The following is a 24,459-nucleotide window of genomic DNA, read 5'->3' as shown; positions in this document are numbered from 1 at the left end:
ACTTCAGAATGGTTTCCTTGGCAACCTAAATGGGCATTTGACATCATAGGATAAAGAAGCAGTAAAACCAGCTTGAAGAGGTTTGGTTGTTTGGGGTTTTTTTTGTGATCTGTTTACCCCCTCACCTCTAGCAGTTCACTCCTACTGTTGTAATATTCTGAGATGCTGATACAAGGATTTGTGGGGTTTCACTGTAAGCCTTATCTCTAAAATGTTCTGAGTAGCCAGTCCTCTTTATTTTTTTTTGTGGCTTTGAACAATCATACCTCACCAACTTCTGTTTTGATCAATGAAGGAGAGTCAAACCATAGGCTTTCCCTTGCATGAGAATGAGTGGCTGAAGGAAGGAAAGAGCTTCTGGAGAGATGCTGACCCTCAATGCAAGCAGCACAAAACTACATGCTGTTTTTATCAAGAGGCTTGAGAGTTTTGGCTGCAAAGATAGTCTCATCTTCTCACCTTATCAGACATTCTCTGTTTTCTCTCTTGATGCAAATCTTGTTACTGCATTAGCTGTGTAAAAAATTCTGGAAATCAGGTCTCCTTTTAACTGTTCTTTCTGTTTCCAAATTATTTTCCATCTTGAGAGAGTATCTTTCTTAATCAAGCTTGATATTGTGTAAGGAGACTGTGTTTCATCACGTAAGATTGTGGTCCAGGTTTTGTTCTGACTGGACTGGTACAAATCTGGTGCAGCTTTGCCAGTGTTGGTGTGTCGTTTGTGGAAGACGTCGGTCTGAGTAGCCAGGGGCAGAGTATCAATCACAGCCCAGAAATACCAGCTTGAGGAAGACAAGAGTAAAGACTGATCTAGGTTTTGTTGGAATGCCCAGGCTTCTATTATAAGATATGAAACTAAACATATGCTAAAAGCCAAGTAAGTACAAAGACTGCAACAGCACATTTCCAAGAAAATTGTCTTGTTGCAGAGGAACATGGACTATGAAAAGGCCTTACAGCATCTGCACATTTAATACAGGCTCTATCAGTAGTTATCAGTGGTTACAATAGTCCCACTTGTTTTTAGATTTCTGCAGTTATTTTTTTGTAACTGTTTGGGGGAGCAGCATATAAAATGGGGCAGCATGTAGAAATCTAAAACTCCAGCCAAAAGACACCCCCTTTTTGTGTCTACGTGTTACAGCTGTCTATCTCTTGGCAGCAGGCAGCCTGTGTAGAATGTGAAATTTTTAGCACTGAAGCGTGGAAGAGAGAATTAAGGGGTTCTGAACGTAAAACATTATTTTCTAGGGAATTTCAGTCCTCACCATTGCTTAGTTATTTGGAGGCTGTAGGGTTGATCTTTTTTCCTTTCAATAACTCCTTACATTCACAGTATGATAAACTGAGACAGGTTGCTATCTCTTCACTTTCCTCAGTTCTGCAGCTTAGTAATCAAATGAATTGGAGCCAATTGTATGGATACCCAGCTGGGAGGAAAGGCAAAAAAAAAAACCTGCATGCATGTGTTTTGTTATTGGTAGGAGAGGAGGAAAGGAAGACACTTCACTTTTTTCCCATGAAACACTTTTGTATAAGCCAAACAAATGCTTTGTTACAGGGATGTCAATATGGGACATTTTGTTTCTGCATAAATTATGGATAACATCATAACACCTAGGGCATAGTTACACCTTTTAATCTCCTCTTGTTCTACCTGGAAAGGCAGAGGATTTTGTGAGATGAGCCAGTGTAGGAGCTTCCCTCCAACACTGAGTTCTTGCATTTTGGAGGAAGCAGATGCATGCTTTTGTACCAAGCAAGCAAACTGGAAAGGGAAAAGTGTACTAAGACACTGTGAGACTTTCAATTTAAACCTCTTTTTTTAAAATTACTTTGTGCCTTCAGTTATGCGGGTGTTGTCAGAGTAGAGGATGGAAACTGTGAACGCAGTGCTCTGAGAAACAGGGTTTGGGTGATGACCTCCATCTTCCTTGTAGACTAAATCCATGCCTTTTGCCCAGGGTTTTCATTATTCCAGCCTGGCCTGAGATGTGGTTTTCCTTCGGCTGAGGCATTTGTATTGCTGTGGTTGTTACATCTGCCCTGGGCAAGCAGAGAACGCCAGCACAGGCAGTTCCATGCGCTGGTGGTACTGCTGCCTCGCTGGCGCTGGCTGGGCTGCTGCTCTGACTTAGAAAAGTGCGCTCAAAGTTGTTCATCTCTTTAGTGCACGGATGAAACCAGACTTTTTGCTTCATAGAAAATGGTCAGCCTTTCTGAATCACCTAAGTTCTGGTGTGCAAAGGCCGTGTGGTGGTGCTTGAGCAGGTTTCAGCTTTCTTTTTGTTGTCGTTGCTGCCGTTGTTCGTAACTTTAACACGTAGCTTTAAAGGCCTTGCTCTTGGCGAGGCTGGTATTGAAAGGAGTGGAAATCATCCCGGGGAGAGGAAAAGGACAGGCTAACCTTGGCACCTGGGGCCTGGCTATTATGTTGCACTTCCTCTGCGGGGCGGCGCGGGGCGCGGGGCCGCCGGAGTGATGTTCTCACAGCAAATGGAGGAAGTTCCTCCAGCAGCAGCGGCGCTCCTGGATCTCCTCTCGCCTGGGGGATGGGGCAGGGTGGTGAAAGAGGGTTATACAAAGCACCGAGGGGAGGGGGTGGGAAAAAAAGAGGCAAAACAACGACCCGGATCCTTCAGCTACGTGCAAAGCTCGACAGACTTGTCGGAAATATGAATACTTCGCGTGTTCACCGTTTTTGGGAGGGGTTGGGGAGCAAAAGAGTGTTTCTTTCCCTGGCGCTGCTGGCGGCGGGGAAGGTACCACGGCAAGGAGCCGGGAAGGATGGAGGGGGGCGGCCGCTCCTCTCTCACTGGTTGCTGACTAAACATTTCTGTCAGCTGGCAGTCGGCGCGGCCTGGGGATTTGCGATAGAGCTCCTGGAGGGTGGGGGCGGCTGCGCGGGGGGAAGGGAGGGAAGGGCTGGCCCTGCCGCAGCCGCCGCTGCTCCCTCGCCCTCGTGGCAGGGAGGCCTGGGTCCCCCGGGCACGGCCACGGGGAGCTGTGGCGGTGATGCCCGAGCGAAGGGGGTGTGCCAGCATCCCTGTTTGTCTGGGCAGTGGTGCGGTGCCTTGAGTAGCAGCCCCAGCCTGCTGGAAGCCTGTCCTGTGCCGGGAGCGTGTTCCCGTCCGACTGGTACCCGCGCCTCCCTCGCCTGCTGCGTCAGAGCCCTCTGGAGCACGTGCCTCTGCCAAAATTACCACAGCCGGTTGCTGGGGTGCGAGGAACACGCTCCCATCCCAACTCGGGGCTGGCTGGGGATGCTGGGGCCGAGCGCAGAGCTGTGTTTGCCCCTTGGCCGGGCTCTGGCTGGCGCTCACAGTGACAGTGCCAAGTGCAGAGCTGGAACAAGGCTTGGGCAGTGCCCTCCCTGTGTTCTGCCACAGGTAGAGACTGCCCCATGGAAGCATGTTAGGTAGCAGACAGTGAATCCTGGCTGCTGTTCAAGTTTAATGTTTCCTTTCCCGGCCTTGAAGGCAGATGGAGCCCAGGGTAGCCCTTGCACAGAGCAGGAGGTATTTACAATGATTCTTTTAGGTCGGTAATGTTCAAATCCTATTTTTCTGCTCCCCTTGTTTTGTTTTCCATAAATCGTGTGCTGTAAAGTTGGAATAGCCTTGGAACAGCTGCGGCTTTTCACCCATATGCTTCCCTCCCCTCCACCCCCTATTAGGAGTAAGTGAAGGATGGGTTGTATGTGAATCACCTCCATGCATATTTCACTTCTCCTGTCCCAGCAGTGCAAGACAGAGAAGGACCCTGTCCTGACAGGCAAAAAGGGTGTGTGTCTCAATTGTTTGAGGTCAACTGAGTTAGTCGAACACAATTAAAAAAAAAAAAAAAAAAGCTCTCTTGATGCTCCTTAAGGTACAGCCTACCATGTCCAAAGCCATGTTTGTGGCTGTGCAAGGCCAGCTAATGTGTTAACCTGCATCTTAATGAACATAAAGGTAGGTTTTTAGTAATGTTAGTCTGACTCAGCTGAGCTACCATGGTTGTAGTCGTGAGTGAACCTGTCCAGCCCAGATGGACAAGCTTGCTGGAGGCTTTAGTTTGCAGGGCAGCACCAGTCAGTGCTTCTGGTGGTCTGAAGCTGAGTGTGCTGTGAAAGATGAGTGAAGGCTACAGAAAAGTGTTCATATTGTGATGTGGAAATCTACAGATCTCGCCCAGGAGCTGCTTTGTTGTACCTTTGTACAGCTCTCATCACCTCAGTACAGTACAGTTCTCAGCTGGGTGTGTTGTGCCTGGCACTCCTTCACAGCACACCTGGGTGCCCTTTTAAGCACGAGCTAAGCAGCAGCGTGGTTTTGTAGGGCCTTGCAATCCTTTGCCAAGAGGCCATACAGATGAGCTGGGCAGCTGGACTGCTGTCAGTTTGCTCTCAGCAATGTAGGTGTGTCTGCAAGCTGGAGTGGGAAGGTTGTAAAGCACTAAAGTTTCCGAGTGATGCCTCAGTCTCCGTTCTGCTTTGAATGCTCCCCTTGCGACAGGCCACAAGAGCAGAGCATATTGTGAGAGTGTGTTTAAATTGATAAAACTTGTATCCTTAAATATTTAGCTTTTCCCTGTGGTTACTGTAGGTAAGAAGGGCTTCTTTGGTCCTGGGTGATTTTTTTTTTGAGCAGAGAAAAAAGTATCCAGGAGACAAGAAGACACTAAGAAGTTAGTGTAAAGCCAGATGTACATCATCTGTATTTTAAAGCAGGCAGATTGTCTCTCTGAAAATGGAATTACTTTGAGAAGAGAGGGATATATAACTGTTTGAGTGCTTAGGCATACGGGCTGAAATGCTGAGTAACCGCAATCCTCACTAACTTCACAAGGAACGCTTCTGGAAACGGCTCTTGATGCATTGGGTACAAAGCACTACAAGTGCGGGTAAACAGTTCTTTAAAATATTTTGGCACACTGAGGAAACTTCAGAGAGTGCTACTTGGAAGCTGAACACTTGACTTTTCTTGGATAAGATCAGTTTAAATAGGTGTGTTTTTCTTCCTTCTGTGTGTATGAAAGAGAGGAACAGGAGGGCAAGTGAAAAAATCAGAGGAAAAGACCTCGTTGCTGACTGGGGAGACTTGTTTGACCTTCTGAGCCCTGTGCACTTGTCTGTGGTTTGCAGCCAAAGGCTCTCACTTTGAGAGCGTCTTGCTCCTCGTGCTGAACTATTTTTTGACGCACTGAATGAATGCAATATGTTAACACTCCTGTAAGTCCCAGAATTGCTTGGCTGCCCCTTGCCCTGCCTGCCTTGCGCTGGCTGAAAAGGTACCATTGTTTGTTCTACAAACAGTGGGTGATGGCTGTTTCCAAGGTGACTGTGGCACTGTTGCTGCCCTCTAGTACAAAAAAAAAAATAAAAAAAAATTGTCATTAAACACCTGAGAGCATCCCACTATCACCAGACAGTGGGAGGGAGGCAGGAACTGTCTGTAAGAGCTCTCTGGGCTGGTTATTACGATACAGAGAAAATGCCAGTAAGCTAAGAAGGGGCAATGCATGCATTTAGTCTATGCTACAAAACATTGTTCTGTGCACAGATACAGCTGTTGAAACTGCTGATTATTTCTAAGTCTGCCTCTGCTGGGAAGAAACTGTGGTCAGTTTAAAGTCTCTGAATAATACTGATCATCTGGTAGTAGTTTGATTTACAGTAGTAATATTCTGCTTTTTCACTTAATTGATAGGATGTTTTGAAGACTGCTCAAACCAAGGGTTGTATGGACTTCTACAGAGAAAGCTAAAATGAAACACTCAGCAGTTCTGCTAGACTTGCAGGTTTTCAGACTGTTTTGGAAAACAATTATTTGGGGATAAAGTATGCATCCTCCAGGAAGAGAACCCCAGTAGTTCTTTAATTCCTTTTGTGTATTCTTGAAAGGCCTGTAGTACTCAGAATAGGGACTTATTTTGAAGAGTCTAGGTGGGTGTATTAGAAGAATTTTTTCAGTCTTCTCCCTGACCTGTCTGCCCATCTACTCATGCAGCTGTTTAGCAGGGCGGGATGAGTTTGAAAAGAAAAACAAGCTTATTTTTAATTGGTCATGGATGCTGCTAGCAGAACTTTGCCTCCCCCTGCATCAGGTTTAGTACAGTTCATGCGCAGGTTTCAGTAAACATTAACCACTTTTATCAGGGCTCACAGCATGCTGAATGGTTAGCAAAGAGCATGTACTGAGAGAAACAGAGAAAATGAACAAGTCCAAGGTCAAAAGGATGGTAGGTTTTACTTTATTAAAATAAGGGGTGGAGAAGGTTGACAACACTTTGTGGAAAAAACAGGCCTGTAAGAAAACATGATTCTTGTCCCTAAGCTTTCATCTAGGTGAGAGTATGTGGGGGTACTACAAGAAGGATGTGCATCTTGAATTTTTCTTCTGCTCCAGTGAGGTGACCAGAACAATCAGCCCTCCTTGCACTTTTGCTGACTGACAGCTTGAGCTCCTCGTGACTCAGATCAATCCAGAGCAGAGTATAAGCTTTGCTATTGCTTGTTGAATATTTGTAAGGGCCTGTTCCAACCCAGCATCCACAAATATCCCACTAACTTTGGCAGTGCACAGCCAAACAGAGATCACAGTTTTCCTCCCTTCTGTGACTGCAATGATACAAAGCCATCCTGGTTAGGAAGGGTGGTTAAGGAACTGTGGTGTAACATTTTGCCTCACCTTTCTTTCTCTCAGGTGACTTGGATGTTTCTTTATTGCATTTGAGGGCTACAGTTCTGCTAATGTTTCTGCAGAAAGAATTGCTGTAGTGATTAAACAGTAGTTGATCAGCCTAGCAATGAAAATGAGGTAATTTGTGGGTAAATTAATGAAACTATTTTAAGTTGAGGTCTGGAAAAAAGGCATTATGAAAAGAGCATGTAATCTGTTCAAACAAATGAAATCTGTCGAAGCATCTGATGCCACAGTTCAAATTGTAAGTTATTTTTAATTGTGCAAATGAGCATATCCTGTCCCTCCTAGCTCCATTCAAATAATACTTTGCAAAAGAAGCAGCAGCGTTCACCTACATATTTCCTAGAAAACAGCATCACTGAAAGGTTGTACCTCATTGGAAAAACACAGATTTAGTTAAATGATACATCAAACACAGAAGAAATCCAAACCGTGTGTGGCTAGTCTGACAGTAGTTTGAGAAACACCCTACACTGCATGCCCCTCAAATCAGAAACGTGTGTGCACAGTTAAAAATCTCATCTTTGTGGTGACACAGATGATTCAGTGCAGGAAACGAGAGGAATTTCATTCAGCACTTAAGCATTTGTGGGGCGGGGGTGTGAGGAGGTCATGGTGTTCAACACACCCAGTTAGAAACCTTCAGGCTCCTTTCCCTCCTGTGTTTTATATTGATTTAAGTCAGGGCTGATACTGTAAGCATCAGCAAATTGAATCCTGTTTGTTCTACCTAGATCAAATGGGAAGTAAAAGAAAGAAAGCATGAGACTTTTTTTGTTTTACCTTCAGACATTAGCCATCCTAGTCGAAACCATCCCTTATCATGGGAGGTGCAAGGACTCAATCTCGCATCCTGCTGGAGCTGAGCTGTGGGGTGGCTGGGCCAGTGCATGGAGGAGAGTCACCACCAGGGCTGCAGGTGGCCCATGTTCTTCCTTCTGCAATAGCTGCATAGTCCCAGGGCAGGCAGAGGGAGACCTTTACATGCAGGCTTGCAATTACAGCTTCTTGAAAGATGCCATAGTTCATCTAAATATAAAATACGGACTGTGGTTTCGGTCTGAAATATTTGTGGGATTTTACAAAACCACTACAAACAAACAAAGTAAACAGGAGCAAAAAAGTGACACATTTCAGGCAGGATTTTTTTTTTTCCTTTTGCAAGGTGATGCGGAGACTTGTATTCTGTGATTCAGTGTTCAAAGGAAGGAGATTTTCCAAGTGGAGTACTTCTTTGTTCATCCCTTGTTCACAGACTTCCCAAGGAACTTTATATTAAAAGTTTTTCAGGAGGCTGGGATGCAATTTTCTTTTCAACTCTGTTGACATTCTCCCACAGTTTCCCAGGTGTTTTTGCTGCCTTCTCCAAATTTAAAACAAACAAACAATTTCCTAGTAAGTCGATCATGTGTTGCATTAGAAGCCTTTGTAAAGCCTATGGAAGGAAACCAAATTGTGTGCCACTTGAATTCTAGAATGCAGAGGGCAGGTTTAATGGGAGCATGTACAAAACATTACATGCATGTGTAGACTTTTGCCTTATCTGGAAACTGACCAAAGAGTAAAGTCAGACAGTTTTTAGATTACTTTGATGCCTCTGTAAGCTTTGCAGTTTTGTATTTGCTGTAGGTCTCTGATAACCATTAAGGCTGATAATCAGCCTTAATGAAGTGGCTTTTTATATCATTTTATTGAAATTATTTATGCAACTACAGTGCAAGCTTTCTTGCAAAAGCAATAACTTGCAGTGCACAGCTGGTAAGCAAAAGCATTACCATTCATTCTCCAGTGCCTCAATAGCTATGGCTCAGTTCTCACCACTGTAGCTTTGCATGCATGCTCCCAAAACTCCACAAGGACCTGCAGGTTTTGGCTGCTTGCGGCATTGAGGTGCAGGAATGGCTCACTCTCTCTTCTTGAAGAAACACTCATCCTGTTTTGCCTTTTTTTGGTTAGTTGGTTGCTTGCTTGGGTTTTTTTAAACCTCTGTGGAAAAATACTTTTACTGTCAGTCTGTGGGACCACAGTCCTGTTCACCTCTGAAATGGTTTCGTAATAGGCTCTCAGAAGACCATTAGGTGCACTGGGGATGGGAAGAATTACATACATACCCTTTTTAGATACCCTTGCAAAGGCTTCAGTGCAAGAGGACTCTATTAATAATGTCTTAAAACACACACTCTCTTGCTAATATAATGGAGGGACTTACTCTGTCAGCCACAAAATTTTTGTCATCTCTCCTTCAGCTGGGTTTGCCTTGGCTATGGAAGACAGTGTCAGTTCTCCCAAACTGTTGAGATAAGATTTTAGGAGGAAGCTTCGGTTGGGCAAGATGTGAGACCTCTATGCTGCATGAGCACCAGGAGGAAATAGGGTGCATGCCCCACCACAGCCTCAGGCAGCCAGGAGTGGTTGGGGAGAGTTGTTTCTTATTTCCTATCAATGTACAGGTGGGCTCAATTCTTTTGGTGTCTTACAGGAACTGCCACTGACTCACTGAACTTCAGTTATAGTGTATTATGTGGGTTTTTTTTGCTTTATTAGTTAGCTCAGTAGAATGGAACAGGTGACAGGTATTCATTAATAAGCCATGCTGCTTAACTGCTTAGCTCCAAAGGGAGCATTTTTGCATCGACTTGCATGGGTGTCTTGTGCATCTGAGGGACAGGTCAGGTTTGCTTTCAGAGATGCCAGGTGTGTTTGAGGCTGATTGCAGTGTCTGGCATTTCAGCTTCAGGAGCCAGAGCTCCCTAGGCCAAGGACATACTGGACAGCACGCTCCCATCCTGCAGCAAGACCTGGACATCCACAGACCTGTTTGGGCTTCCCAGCACACAGTGTTGACCAGCTGAACCATCCAGATGGGCTATACGTGGGCCAGAATCTATGAATTGAGCATCCCTAGAGTGAGGTGGCATGGGGCCTGGAGGAGAGGTTTAGTGCATGCTGAAGTCACTGCTCTGGGCAGCTTAAAAGCCAGGATTTTTTCAGACTTGAAGCTCTCATGTAGGGTCTTACATTCAAAGCACTAATGATTTCCTTGTTGGGACCCAGACTCTTTAAATTTTTATTAAAGGGACTGTCTGTAGTGACATTTAGCTAGCACCAGATGTTGGCTTTTAGTTACCAGTGTGGAGGTGGCATAGCTAATAAAGGCAAGGGTAAAAAACTTGTGAGAAACTGCCTGTCACATGCAGCTTTGTGTACTGCAGCCTGCGTGATGGCTGTCGCTTCTTCATGGGCCAGCGTTCCACAAGAAAGCTTTTTCTTTTCTTCTTTTTCTTCTATACTCTTGACTGGCCAAGTGTTTTCCAACCACATGTCTTTTCAGGTGGCCTTGCTCTTTTGTTAGAGACTAGCTAATAGAGGGAGAGTGCAAAGAGAGCTCAGTGGCAGATTTGGGTTTTCTTCCCTTGAATTTTGGTATTTCTTCTGAACATAACTTTCCTGTAGATCATACTTCTCCCCCTCAACCTCCTTTGGCCATATCCTCCCTCAGAAAATGTCAGCAAGCAATTGTTTCCTTTGCAGAGCTGTGATCCCCGAGACAGAGGCTTTTCCAGTTTTATGAATGCACCATTTGTTGCTGAGGGCACAACTGTTCGATATAACTGGCTGCATCCCACTCTGCTTGGGCCCAGCATGCACTTCAGCCAGGCTATGCATAAACCAGATTTTTGTATTAAATGGCACCATTTTGTCCACAGCAGCAGTCTGTCTGTCTTTTGTGTGTGCACGCATGTGAGACTTGCAGTTTTCAGATGCAAAATATATAAAGAACAGGAGTTTTGCAGAAATACGTGTTACTCAGTGAGCGTACCATGCTATTTTGAGGTTTATTTTTCTTAGGGATTTCCTGATGGGTGATATTTCTTCATTATTTTGTGTAGGCGGACCAAGGCAAAAGCACATTTTAAAATATTTTGTAAAATGGATGCATGGTATATTACAAATGTAGGTTTTTTGTTGGGGACACACTCAGTTATAACTAAACAGAAAATACATGTAGCACTTTGAAAGAGGATGTGCTCATTTATGTTTTATTGTTTGTCATCAACCCGCTGTTTATCTCCCCCACCACCACAATTTCTTGTTCGGTGTCACAGGGCTGGTGACTATAGATGTAACCATTTAAAGATGCGCTGCATTTTATATTTTTAATTATGTCTAGGAAATGTCTTCTAATGTCGAACCTGACACTCTTTCTCACCACCTGCCCTGCTTACCCCTCTTCTGTGGTCAGCAGAATTTACTGTTTTCAGCTGAAACACTGTGAAGGGAGGGGCTGCTGTGCTGGGCCAGGATGTGTCGGGGGAGGCCGGAGAGGCTGCACTTCTGTCAGGCACTGCTTCCATCCCAACCGGGTTGTAGTCGTTTGTATTTCTGAGCTCAGGTTTCTACGGTGCACACACGCACCTGTGATGTTTAGTTCACAGCTAAAGTAGTGCCACAGCAGCCCTCTGGCAGTCTGAGACGTGCATGATTTGGGGGTTAGTTTGGTACCATGTTGGTTGAATGCTCTTGCTCTGTCATTTCCCTCTCGGTCCTGGAAAGCAGCTTTTGGAAAGTGCCATCTCCATTCTCAGTTACATGAGCACAAGCTGTAAAGCAGGGAGGCTTCATGAGACTCTGGTCCCAACATTTGAATCACAGCTTCAGGTTTTAGTCAACGCTGTCTGCCTCATTTGTCTCAATGCCAAGAGTTTGTCTTTAAAAGCACAGTGCTCTCTTTTTCCCATGTCTCCTCTCATACCTGTTGAATCCCCTCCAACAAGTAAGAACACCTCGAAAGCAAGCCCACCAGTTTAGAAATTACTCATTTGTGCTTTAGTAAGAAATACTTTCCATGCTCCATCATCATAGTGTTTAAGAAATGGGGAAGATTGGAAACACCTTGGATTTTCTCTCTTTAATAAAGGCAGCAGTGAGTAGAGATGAGGATTCCCCAGTTCACTCTCCTCTGGGTACCCAGACGTGTCTGGGCATCAGTCAGGCTTGCATGTAATGTCCGTAATTCATCCACCACAAAGAAATAATAAAATGTACAGCTGTGAAGCCTTTTTGTGGAGGTTTCTACACACACCCCCCAGGTTCACCATGTTCTTTCATATATTTACTGCCCACATAGTGTTACCCACAGGATGAGGGTGTGAGAGGGAAGCTTGTTCTCTTTCATGCAACTGGAGCACAATTAATAATTGTACCAGATTTCAGGCACTTGCATGACCAAAGGGATTGATCAGGATCATAATCAAACAGAAGTTTTTTCAGGCCCATTTTTGTGCCTCAGCATCCCAGTAGATTCAGAGAAGGAGCCAGATCTGTTTACTTTGAGATTGCTCATTTGATATGAGCTGGGTAGTATATAGCACAGAGACAAAAGCCACCCTGTCCTGAAAAGCCCCCAAAGAAAAGCACGATAGTAAATACATCTGTAAAACGGTGTTCAGGTTTCAGACTGTGTGTGTCTTGCAAGCTCTTGCTCACTTGCTCCATCTCCCTGCTCCCCCACCTTGCTGTCTTAAAAAGGGATGACAAAATATTTTGGTAAGTGCATCAACTGCTAAATGGTTGATGTGTTTTGTTTTTTTTTAAAAAAGATGAATCTTCGCTCAAGCATATGTTTCCAGCACTTTAATCTTTTATGGACTGCATACTTGCTGTGGGAGTGGAAGGGGATGTTGCAGGCTTGCTTTCAGTGTACTTGGGAATCTTTCCCACAGCATGCAAACTCCCCAGAAGACATGTGAAACAACGGCCTGGAAACCAGGAAGTTTCTGATGCCTAGCACTCATTGCTCTGAGGGATTTGCTGTGCTCTGGAGGTCATGGAATAATCTTTCTTCTTTGCTGGCTTCTCTAAGTTTATTTTACACATGACGGAAGGGTATGTGTGTGCTGCTGAGCTTTTAGGGGTCCCCGTTTCTGAAGCATGCTTTTGCTCCTGGTTCTTTTGTTACTGCACTCCCATGATTAATATATCTGCTGCTTAAAATGGCTACTGAACCACCACCAAGTTCTTGTCATTGGTTACTGACTGCTTAACCCCTGTCAAAAACCACCCAGCACAGCTTGGAGTTGATGCTTTTGTTGCTTAGCAGGTTTATTTCTGGTCTTTGGGCTGCTCATTAACCCTGTAAATACTGTGCACAGTGAAGGCATAAATCTGCTGTGATGGTGATGGTATGTCCTGGTGCTGTGATTGCTGCTGCTCCCGCACTGTGCTCTGGTTACATTTGTGTGGCATGCCATCTTCCAGGTGGGTGTTTTGAGGTTTGGGGCTTTTTTTCCTTTGGTTTTCACACCCCTTACCACTTTGTGTAGTTTTAAGTTTTTTTGATGAGTTGGTAATGTCAAAAAGCAGTGATGAATGTGAGGAGTCTGGCACCTGAGGGCTGATGGTCCTGGTGAGTTGACAAGGAAGATCCAGTTCCCTCAGTAAAGAAACTCTGCATCCAGTTTCAGTCTGTGATGAACTCAATGTTTTGTTTTCTGGCATCTCTGTTCCGTGTGCGCATGTTTGTACTGGGGTGTGATGGAGCGTGAAAGGAGTCAGAGGAGAGAAGAGAAGGGGCTGCAATTTGGCTTTGGATGCCAAAAGAAAAACAGCGAACAACCTCGACCAAATGGAGAGTTAACCGGAACATGCCACAAAACAGGTTAGGCAGGACGCAGAAACCAGATATGAACCTTCTTCTGTGCTTTAAGGCATCTTCAGTACACCCTCCTCCCTCTATCTACCCTCTCAGGATTTCCCCCCCTCCTCCCCATTATGAAATAGGCCTGTGCCAGCTGGGTTTGGACGGGGGGCAGGCGGATGGTTGCAGTGCTGGCTCGCCTGCTGCCAGCTGTTTCTTAAGAAAAAGAGGGTGCACTTGTCCGTGCCCGTCATCCCGTGGCAGCGGCAGCGCTCAGCATGGCCTGTGCCTATGAGTGCCTTCGTCCCCTCTGCCGGCTCGCCCTGCAAACAGTCCCGAGCGAAAAGTAGCGGGGGAGGAAGAGCAGCATAGAGACAGGGAATGCTGGCGGGTGGAGCTTGGAGGGCTGATCCTCCACATAGTTAATCATTACTTGCCACATAACCTGTTCCTGTTTTCTAGAGGTTTCATTGGCACCCACAACCAGAAGCATATGAGGCATATGTGACAGACTGCTTTCTGAGCAGGATGGTTTTCCTTGCAGCAGGAAGCCCAGCATCTAATACAAGACATAATTTCTTCTGTAACATGTTTATGCCTAATCATTCAGTAAACATACCATATATAGTCTGGTTTGTGCTTGCTCTAACACCCTGCTGCAAGGCAAATTTGCTGGTACCACACAGATTCCTTAGCTCCTGGTAACTGCCTGACAAATAGGATGTTGCCATATGTAACATAAATATTCCACACAACTGGATTTTTTAACTTTTCTGCTCATAGCATGATTTCCTGACTGTGACAGTCTTAAGTCTGGCACTTAAAAACAGGATTACACAAAACAAGGTACCTTATCAAAGGATGGACCAGGTCCCACATGCACATTTTTTAGCAGAATAAAGGTTCCACGCTTCCCCTAAACATCAGATGTTTGTGTTTACAAATCAGTGTTTTGGGGGCATGTTTTTCTCTTTCTTTTTTCTCTTCTCTCGACTTCAAATGCCTGTTTCATCCTAGGTGATGGATCCCAAGTTAGAGCTTTGATTGACTAAGAACTCTCTCTTTTCATTTTAGCATCTTTTGTAAAATTTCTCCCCTTACTCTTTCTCTGCCTTCTTTCTGTTTACCCTGTGCTAGCCGGATACTAAGCATGGCAGAGGAGATGAAGAGCAGCACTGTGGTTTGATTCACGACTAATCAGCTCTTGCATATGGTTTGCCTTCAGGTATTTTTGCTTGTTTGTTTTTAACATTGTGAAATTACTTCAATAACATTCTGACTATTTCTCTGCTAGGCAGAAGTAGCTCAGGAAAATGAGATGAAGCCTTCCTACCTACACCAGGATGTGTTTTTTCCTTTTTGTGCCTTCTACATCTTGTCCTGTTGATGAGTGAGAAGACAGCGCAGTGGTGTGGACCCCAGATAACCTTGCACAGAGCATTCTGGCTGTCTGCTTGGTAATGTCTGTTAGTGCCTGAGTTCAGCAGTGTAGCGACTGGTAATGTCTCCTGTACCACTGAGATGGTTGCTTAATCAGATGCAGGTCCATACAGGTGAATTTACTTAGGCAGTGCTTCCAGAAGGGAAGCCTTTGCAGGGGGAATGTTTGGGTGTTACATAAATGGACAGGACATGCATTTCTGGGACTCGTCTCTCATTGGCCTGGTCAGAGTGAATTATGTCTGACTGCTTGGCAGTTAATTGGACCATCCTTCCCATTTCCTAAGCTGATAAGCCCCTCACTGTCTGCCTCAATCAGGCTTCTTTGTTTGAGAAGTTACTAATGCTGCAGAAGAACAGAGTAACTACTTTCCTGTAACCAAGTGAGGGGCTCTGATCGCTAAATCTATGAAGATTCACCCTATTTCTTCAGCAAAAATCCTTTCACGAGGCTTACTTGTACCGTAACACCAGTAGCAGTTGACAGGTACTGAAAAGTAGGTATAGCCGGTGTATTTCATATGTACCTTGTCCCTTTTTGAAGGATTGGTATTTGTGATTAAATGTTCCTGTGAGCACCTTTATTCTGGAAGATCCCAGTAGCTCTGCTGAGTACCATGGGGGTCTGTAGATACCTCTCCATCAGGATTGGGTCTCAGAAATGGCTTTCTTTTAGCACAAAGCCTTCAGACTGGGACTGTCTGTCTTAATGTGTCTGGATGGTGCCTAGCTTAGAGTGGGTGTTGCCAGAAGGTGAGTAATAAATGGTGATTAATCGTCTCTGAGCTATGGATGTTTGTATGAAAAAGCACTTGGCTAAAGGCTGTGCTTCAACAAGCTCATCAAAATTAACCACACGGGAGACAGTAGTATAGCATCCCAAAGGCCTGATTCTTCTGTCTCTTGTCTCGTTTTGTTTTGACTTTAGTGGATTTATTAAATCTGATTGAAGGAGAAATATGGGTCCCTTTGTCTCCAAATATCAGTAAATATCAGTTGAGTGATATCAGTGTTACAGATTGCAAATGGGCTGGGTGATACAGAATTAGGGTGCACTAAAAGAAAACACCCTTTTGTTTGACTGCTCAGTAATCTTTTTAATGCAGAGGTGTGGTTATGAACCTTGCAGGTAGGCATCCTTGTGTTTGTGCCATTGAATCTATGATACAAGTGCATAGGAAAGATGTAAAGGTACAAGTTCCTGTGTTAATTATATATTGAGGTTGAAAAGTAACTTTATATTACAGGAGACCATTTATCCTTTGCAGTCAAAACAGTAAATAAATATAAAACCTAAAGCCATTGTGATTTTTAAAATAGTTCCTGTTTTAAGTACTTATTTGAGCAATGCATTGCATCTGTGTGATTGTACAGTTATTTCTAAAACTTTCTGAAAAGTGTATTCATCACAAAAATCTTCTTGTCCCTCCGTCCTTCATCTGTTTCTGGCAGCTTTCAGGGCCTGAAGCAGACAAGGCAGGGTATTGCAGGGTTTCTTCCTTGTACAAAAATTAGAAGGATTGTGACTTTGTGTTCTTAAAAATCTTTCCAAAACGAGGTTTGTTTCAACGTAGTCATAGAGGATGGTACTTCCCAGTTGGTGGTGTTGAGTCCTGGGATGTCTGTGGCATTGTGTCAGGCCAATAAGAGGACATAGTCTCTGTTGAGTTGGGGTGGCTCTTAGTGGTGCTCTGCCATTACTGTTTGTTATGGCTGGGAAATGCAGGAACCCCGGAGAGCTGAGCACAGGGCCAGGTCTATAGGGCAGGATCTGTGGCCGGATCACATCCCTTCCTCTCAAGGACTTACCTGCAGTCATCAGACCCCAGGCAGGTAGCCAGAGACTTCTCCTACTGTGACTTCTTTTGTTAGCATTTTACTGCCTGACAGCATTCAAGGTGATGGGTGGAGTATTTGCATTTTGGATTTTAAAGTTTCTGAAAGAGAGTTTGTGGTGTGTGCCCTGTCTGAACGTTACCTAGACTGGTTCCAGACCAGCCAGCAGACACCAATTCAAAGGCCTTGCCATCTACCGTGGGATCAGCGAGCCTCAGGCTTTCTGAGTGGAGGTGATGAGGAAGTGAGGGGGAGGAGATGTCTTTGTCTTAAAAAAAAAAAAAAAAAAAAAGAGTTGAAAAGATAAAACTGGAAAGCAGGTGGTTTGTCAGTGTGAATTTCTTGGGAAGAACGAATCTGCAGTATGCAGCAGTTGCCGTGATGGCAGCCCGTGTGCCCGGGGACACACCGGTGTGCTTAGGGCAGAGCAGGACGGGTAGGCCGCACTGCAGTCCTGTCCTGCCAGCCGGGAATGCAGAGGAAGCAGGAGACAGCCTGCCTTCCCTCACACAGCCATCAGGGATGCAGAAATTTGGGAAGTGTTCATCCTCAAAATTAGGGCTACTTGAAGGTGAATTAACTGCTGGGCCTGTAAATGAGCTGTGTGTTCTTAGCAGTGTGTATAGGACCTTAAGCGCAGAAAGGTTTGGGGTGAGTCTGGAAAGGGTCCATGTTTGAGGAATGTAGTTATTCTGGCTTCCGAGGTACTTTTTTTGTGTAGACGGCATGGAAAATGATTACAAAAACAAGTATTGCAAGACACTTAATGAGATGGGAAACTGGCAGTGTTAAGGCTGTGGCTCTTGGGCTTATGTGACTATAAGAGAATTTCAGCTTTTTTTCTGCCATTTCTCCAAGCATTTTCTGAGTTGTGAAGAATCACAAATGAGGTTTATCCTGTGGGCTTAAAGTCAGCAACTGCAAAAATGCATTGAAAATCTCTCTTGACACTTGGAATGAGGGTCCATGACAGCAACTGGACTCAAGGATAAAAGGTACCTTTAATGTTTGCTGCCAATTCCACCAGTTTAGTCTCAGGCCTCATCTGCTGACATGTCACACTGCTTTCACCGTTTTGGAGCGGGGGTGACTGGGGCTAACCAGACCAGTTTTTAGGGAGCTTAGTCAGCTTCCTAATTTCCAGGTGTAGTGAGAGAGTCATCAGGGAGAGGAATGGAAAGAGAATGTCAGTAAGTTGCTCTGCATGAAAGAAGCTGGGCTGCCAGGAGGATTTCCAATTGGAGATCACCAAGGCAGCATTATTACTGCCCCTGTTTTCTCTCACATGTGGCTCTACAGAGCTTTAACCATTTGTGCTGAAACACTGCATGTCAGGTGTTTAGCTTCAGGCCACATTTGTTTTTGAAAGAGAAGTAAGTAGTAAAAAAAAAAATAAAAATTCTTCAGCCATTTCTGAGAATGAAGCTGGGGGAGAAGTGAGTGACTTCAGGCTTTAAATTACTTTCTTGTCCCCCTTTTTAATAGAAAATAGAAAAAAACCTACTGCAAACTTTGAATCCCAAGCAAGGGGGAGAAAGTTGACCAGTTCTTCAAGTTCTCAAAGCTGTAATGCAGGGGTGTTGAGATATGAGAAAGAAAGTAGGTGGGAGACTGGAATTACAGCCATCAATTGAATAAATTATTTGTTATCATAGCTGACAATGGCAATGGTGATTTCTCCAGTGTGGTCTGGTCCTAATGTCTGTTGTAATTCAGAAGTGAGAGGGACTGTGCGTGATCCAGTGAAAGCTGAGCATCCTCATGTCTATCTTGTTCCAGAGCAGGTCATTTCAGCTCTGTAAAGACTGAACTTAGTAACCTAGTCCCACTTCTTAAGTAAGCACTTTAGTGATCTCTATTTGTCCACTCTTTCAGGTGCAAAACACATGTGGGGAATGTGTGATTGTTTCTCTTGCACTGTGATGGACAGGTATACGTATAGAATTCCTGGTTGAGGAATTTGTTGGTGTAAGATGAAAATGTTGTTCTTGTGAATGTGCTTTACTCTGTAGGCACTTCTGCTCCATGTGGAGTAAGGGTAGCTTGAAAGTTGTCAGACAAGATTTGCACTCCTTGCCAAACACCACTGATCTCCTAAATAAAAACAAGGGCCCAGAAGATTGTAAATACCTGTGCATGTGATGTAAACAAACTTCCTGATTCAGGGACCACTACTGAAGCTAATGATTCTCCTCCATAGAATGAACCTATTAGTATCAGTTCATTAGCAAGACTGAGGCCTTGATTTGTAATGAGCCCTTAAGTGTAATTTGCAGTAGTCTGTTGACTGTATCTTACTAAGCTGCTGTGGGTACAAGAGGGAAACAGGTCGAGGCTGGAGTAATACTTACCTTTTTTTCCAGTCAGAAGTATTCAGAGCAAAAAAGAAATGTGTCACACCTCTAGGATCTCCAGTCAGCTTTCCTGCAGACCTTGGCCACAAAGAATGAAATACTCCTGGTGCTCAATACACAGGGCAAAGACTGCTGCTGTATTTAAAAATATGTGTATGAAAATGGAACTGGAAGTTACTGCAAAAGCTGCATTTGCAGGTATCATAGCAAGGAAATTTTTAGAAACCAGACCTGAAAGAATTTGCAACAGAGTTTCTCAGGATACTCCCTGTCATTTCTCATTTGCTTTGCTGAAGTGTTAAAAGAACCCATGCTTTCTGTAGTTATGGCTAGCAATAAATTAATTTATGGTTTTATTTTGATTATATACCATGTATATGTATAATTTTTAATTTTTTTTGCTTGATTATGGAAGGGGGGACTGTGGAAAGAGAATTTTAAGTTCTTTAACAAGACAGTTGAAGTTATTTATTTATGATAAGCACCCCAGAGCAATATTGAATAGCTCTGTCCTGTTCTCTTTCAAAGAACTCCTCAAAATGAAAGAAAAATCCCTTTTTTGCTTGTTTTCTAAGAGTGAAAAAATGAATTTAAAAATAGTTTAAACAATTTAGTGATTCTTACTCTATTTCTTGCAAATTTCTCCCTTGCCCCTGAGTCAGACAGTGGTCTGCTCTCTCCACTTGCCCACAGAATTACCATGCAACTAATTTTAGAGGTGGGTTTACACGTCTGTCTTTATTAAAAACGCTGCAGTCTCCATCTCTGGTATCCACCAGGTGGAAGCAGATGTGTAGAATATCTGTGCGTGTATTTGTAAATCTGGGTTTGAGCAGATTTGGCATTTCTAAGAGGGCGGCGTGTGTGCAAAGACAAGGGAACCCTTGGCAGTGTAATACCATCAGTAAAGCAAAAACTTGCAGTTAACCACTAGCAGGGTTCGTTGGGGTGGGCTGGGTGACATTGTATTAGTCAATTCTTCTGGTGCACGGTTAGACATCACTTGCCTTGCTGTTCTGAATCACAATAGGGAGAGAAGGGTATCAGGGAGAGGATGGGGAGAATAATAAAGTGGTTTCTTAGAGAGGGGTGCTCTTCTTGTCCTCACAGATGTTTTTGTCTCTTAGCCTCAAGTGTGCTTTTCTGACCTACAGACTTGTTCATCACTTACTGATGTGTTCGTCTTCCTGTTAACCCCCTGGCATCCCATTACCCCTCTGCTCTTGCAAAAAATAGCACCTTAGAAGTTTGGGCAATATCCCTGTAGTGTGTGACCCTCACAGCGATTTTGCTTTGAGTGCAACTTGGTTGGGAAATACGCTAAAAGTGCTAAGATTATTTTGTTTGTTTGAGGGATGGGTGGGAGGGCAGGATGAGTCCACATGGTGTCAAGCAGGAAGCTTGATGTAGCTCAGAGTGGCCTCCTGAAAGCATCCCTCCAGCCTGCAAGTCTTCTAAAGGCAGTCATATCCAGATTTACAGTGCCTGCTCTGTTTTGTATAACAGAAATGCTGTAGTTGTGTACTGCTGTTTTTATTCTCCTTCTACAGGTTTTGTTGATGATTTCTCCATGACTAAACTTCGTGTCACTGCCTGACAAAACTGGGCTCTTAATAATTTAAAGTTTACAGAGCAAAACCTGGACAGTACAATGTGTTGAATATATATTGGATGAAATAATTTCCTTACTGACCTGTACTCTTTTAGCTTTGCTTAATTCTGAGCATGTTATAGAAACAATCAGATTTCCTAAAAGTGAAGATATTTGCATTTTAAGCCCAGAGTTGCAAAACTGAGTCTTGTACTCTGTGCATGTTGGGACAAAAATAAAATGGAGGAAAATCTGAAAGAAGCATTTTGCATCACTTGAGGCCCAGTGGGAGCTGAGGGTCAGGATCACTCTGAGAATTAATCAGTTCACTAGAGAATATGATAATACAAGGGGATTATGGTATTGCAATAAGGTTTACAGGCTTTTTATTAGTAGCAGAAACTTTAAAAATAAAAAGTGTGAGAGAAGCCTGGGAGCAGAAGTGGCCTGAAGGGGAAATGACCAAGACCAGCTGAGAAATGCAGAGAATGGTAAATCAGGAGTGCTGCTTCACTGCATCTGTGTGAAACTCCTGTGTGTCTTATGAAGGGGGCTGAGAGAGACCACGGTTCTGTGGAATCTCACTTCTTAATGCAGTTTTGAATAACAAACAGCTCTGGGCCTTCCACTTTTCTTGCAGGCTGAGGATTTTAAACGGGGAATGCCAGGCCTGTAGAAAAGTGACTGTAATCACAAATCTGAAAGCAGCATGTGACCTTTCTTGTCATTTCTAACAAGCCAGAACTTTGCAGAAATCTGCCCAGGCAAACTTTTGGTCCTGCTGTGCCCCAGTGCAATAATTATAATGCAGAAACAGCTGATGGGTCACGTCTCCAGGCCTGTGCAGCGTTATGACTTGCTACCTACATTCCATGTTTAGCTTTGAGAGATCAGATGGTGCAAGCAATGTGAGCTAGCAGTGCCTGAGGACATGCTCGGGGCAACACGTCCTGTCCCTCTGCAGCTTTGGTTTTTTTTCTCTACTTCTGTCCCATCCCATCCCCTTAAGGTGATGCATTTTACAATAAATACCGATCTCTCTGGGAGGTGAGCTGCCCCTGTGGAAGCATGTGTGCCATTCCCACTGTGCTGTATGTTAAATCCAAGGGCTCAAGGTTTGTAAATATTGTCTCTAAAGTAACTGGGGACTCCAGGTGAGCTGCTTGCCTTACTTGCTGGTGGCTCTGGAGCCGTGGTTGGTACATGTGCCGCACAGTGGCAGGCTGTTTCAGCACTGTTAGTGATGTGATTTAATGAAGCATGAGTGATATTGGAGGAGGTAAATTTTGTCTTTGTGGATGGGGAAAGGGTCACTGGCAAAAGTTTACAAACAAATGAGTTCAAAAAATTAGGCTTAATTCACCCATGTGGAGGAAGGGAGGTGGGTATTTTTGGGTTGTTTGTTTTGTGCTTAGCACTGGGCAAAAGTTACACCCAGTCCTTGATGTAGGAAAAGTTGGATAGGTAAGCAGAAAAGTACGAACGAACTCATTGCCTAAGACTGCTCTTGCTTTCTTACTCTGCTCATCCAGGGGTGCCATGGGAGAGGTGCAACAGAGACATTTTAATTACGGTAATTTACTGTCAACTTATTTTCACTGGGTTTAGTCAGAAAACAGAAGTTCAGGTATATTTTTAAAAGTTTTTATGGCAGAGATGTTGCGAGTTAGCTCTGAGTTGGAGAGAAGGAAGCAAGGGGGGAGCGGGAGGAGGGAGTCTGGAGATGGAGCCGGTTGTGGGTTCATTCCACTACATCTTTTCATCTTTCCCCGGTACTGCAGCACCGCAGGAGTAGAGTTACCGACAACATTCTTGCTCAGGTCTCTCATCCCTCACTCAAATAGAGGGTGTAATTTGACTATGTCTCAGCTCCCATGTGTGAAGGCTGTTGATGAAACTAAATGTATGTGCATTTTTAAGTACAAACAAAAACCAAACCCAAACAAACGCAAATCTCAATTCAGATCTGTTCCATGATCCTGGATCACCATGTGGTTGTTCAAACTCTAGAACTGGCATGAGGCTGGAGGGAGAACACGTGGCCAGAGCTGTGAGGTAAAGTGAGGACTGGCAGTCTGTCCTTCTGAATGACAGCTGTGGCTTACATCAGGTTAAATCAGTCTGTATGCTTCAGGCTGAGGCAAAGCAGAATGGCTTAAAAGCAGGTTTTCACTTCTAGCCTTGAGTTTCCTGAAAGCCTGCATCAGTTTGTGGGAGTGCATGTATTTCTGCATCCCAGCTGCCATGGAAAATGAGAGACATCTTACAGGACAGTTCTCACAGTATTTACTGAAGTCTTCCTGATTTGAATGGCTGTGTCCCCAGCTGTCACAGATAGATTGTAAATCTGGATTTTTACCTCCTGCTTCTCCATTCTATCAGCTGTTTCCGGCTGCACACAGGTTAACAGGGAGGCCTGCTGGGCTGCTTAATGGGTGGCCTGGCGCTGCCTTTGGGCTGATGCACATGATTTCTATTGGCCAAGGTTATCTCCTCCTGACCTTGTAGCCAGAATTCAACCTCCCGTTGGCACAGTAATTGTGAAAAGGAGTGTTTCTGAAAGAATTCCTAAAGGCTGGAATATCCTTTCTGGTTTTGTGAAAACCGTGGGGTTTTTTCATCAGCGCTCTGAATGGAAAAGTGCCCTAATGTTAAGTTTGAAAATTCAGAGAAGGTTGTGTTTAAGATTTTTTTCTTATAAAATCCACGGTGGAGACTGTAAGTTTAGTATGGCAGGAGGGTGCTGTACTCGATCCACTTCTGCTACTGTACCTTCTTGGTTGCTTGCTCAGTGCACACTGGTGGGTTGCTGAACAGGATACATGGCATCTGATTTCTTCCTAGCTGTAGCCTTTTGTACCGAAATGTCTTTTGCCTTGGTTGCAGTTGGTTCAGTTTACAGGACTAAATGTGTTTTGCATACTTTTGGGATGAACAGGGACTTCTGTTACCTGTGTAATGGAATGAGGCAGAGGGATTAGTGGGGAAGATCGGGAGAGAGGGAGGAGTTGAATGGGGTTTCTTTTCTTTTCTGGAGTCATGAGGCTCCTCCCATAGCAGAGAGGGAGCATAGTACATGGAACCTGAAGACCTTTAAAGTACATGCTGAAATGGATGCTGGGAAGATACAGTACAGTGCTTGGGCACAACTCCAAGGTTCCCAAGGCAAGTAATATTTAAACAAGCTGAACAGCCCCTTTCGGCAAGCAGCAGGAAATCCAGCACTGAGCTTTGTGTTGTTGCATGGTCAGCAGAAGATAAAAGCCCAGGCTATGCAGCTGGGGTTCCCTCCTATCACTGGATGGCAAACTGTTAAAAAAAGATAAAAGAACAGAAAAGGACAGGGGGTCGTCTTATTGAAAAGCATTCCTTCATATTTTAAGCCGTCAAAGTACTTTGAAATACATTGAGCCTGATGTAAGTCAGGAGCAGCCCCATCGGGGTGTGTTGAAGCTTTTACATCAGTTGGCAAGCAAAAGATGAATTTGTCCCTCTGCTTCATCAGAGATAAAGATTTAACATGGGCAGGACTGTGATACGCGTAGGTGCCTCACCAAAAGCCCCACAGCAGGCAGGAGCTTCCCAGAACAATTTTTTTTTTTTTAGGAGTAAGGCATGTAAATGGGTCTGCTGCTGACTGGGGGTCTCATTCTAAAATTCAATCAGCATTCAGCCGTGTACAGCCTTTCCTGGTCCCACTTTCTGCAACTCATCCTTGGTTAGGGACTGTTTTAACAATAAGGAAGAGAATATAAGTGAATGAGATTGCTAGTTTAAGTCTTCTAATCAGTATTTACTGTGTTCCTCTCCTCCATCCCTCCTCCTTTTTTCCTGCATCACAGCACTAGTGTCTTGGGAAAGAAAATGCTTCAGAGCATTTGTTACCAATTTAGCAGCAAGTACGTGCTCAAATTT

At 44.2% G+C, this 24,459-nt stretch overlaps 1 protein-coding gene across 5 annotated transcripts in view; it reads left to right on the top strand.

Moving 5' to 3' along the window:
* RREB1 (ras responsive element binding protein 1) overlaps positions 1 to 24,459 on the top strand; it is a 122,470-nt gene that overhangs the window by 18,814 nt on the left and 79,197 nt on the right. Inside the window, exons 1-2 of one of the 5 annotated variants that reach the window (XM_033512084.1) lie at positions 12,380 to 13,344; positions 14,618 to 14,780. The exons of the other annotated variants lie outside the window; for them this stretch is intronic. The gene's annotated coding sequence lies outside the window, so the exon portion shown is untranslated. Of the gene's footprint in view, positions 1 to 12,379; positions 13,345 to 14,617; positions 14,781 to 24,459 lie in introns of those variants that run through there. 5 annotated transcript variants of the gene reach the window in all.

This window comes from Parus major, chromosome 2 (assembly GCF_001522545.3).
Source record: "Parus major isolate Abel chromosome 2, Parus_major1.1, whole genome shotgun sequence".
Lineage (NCBI taxonomy): Eukaryota > Metazoa > Chordata > Aves > Passeriformes > Paridae > Parus > Parus major.
The sequence above is the reverse complement of the archived record's forward strand: the minus strand, read 5'-3'. Positions and strand labels throughout refer to the sequence as shown.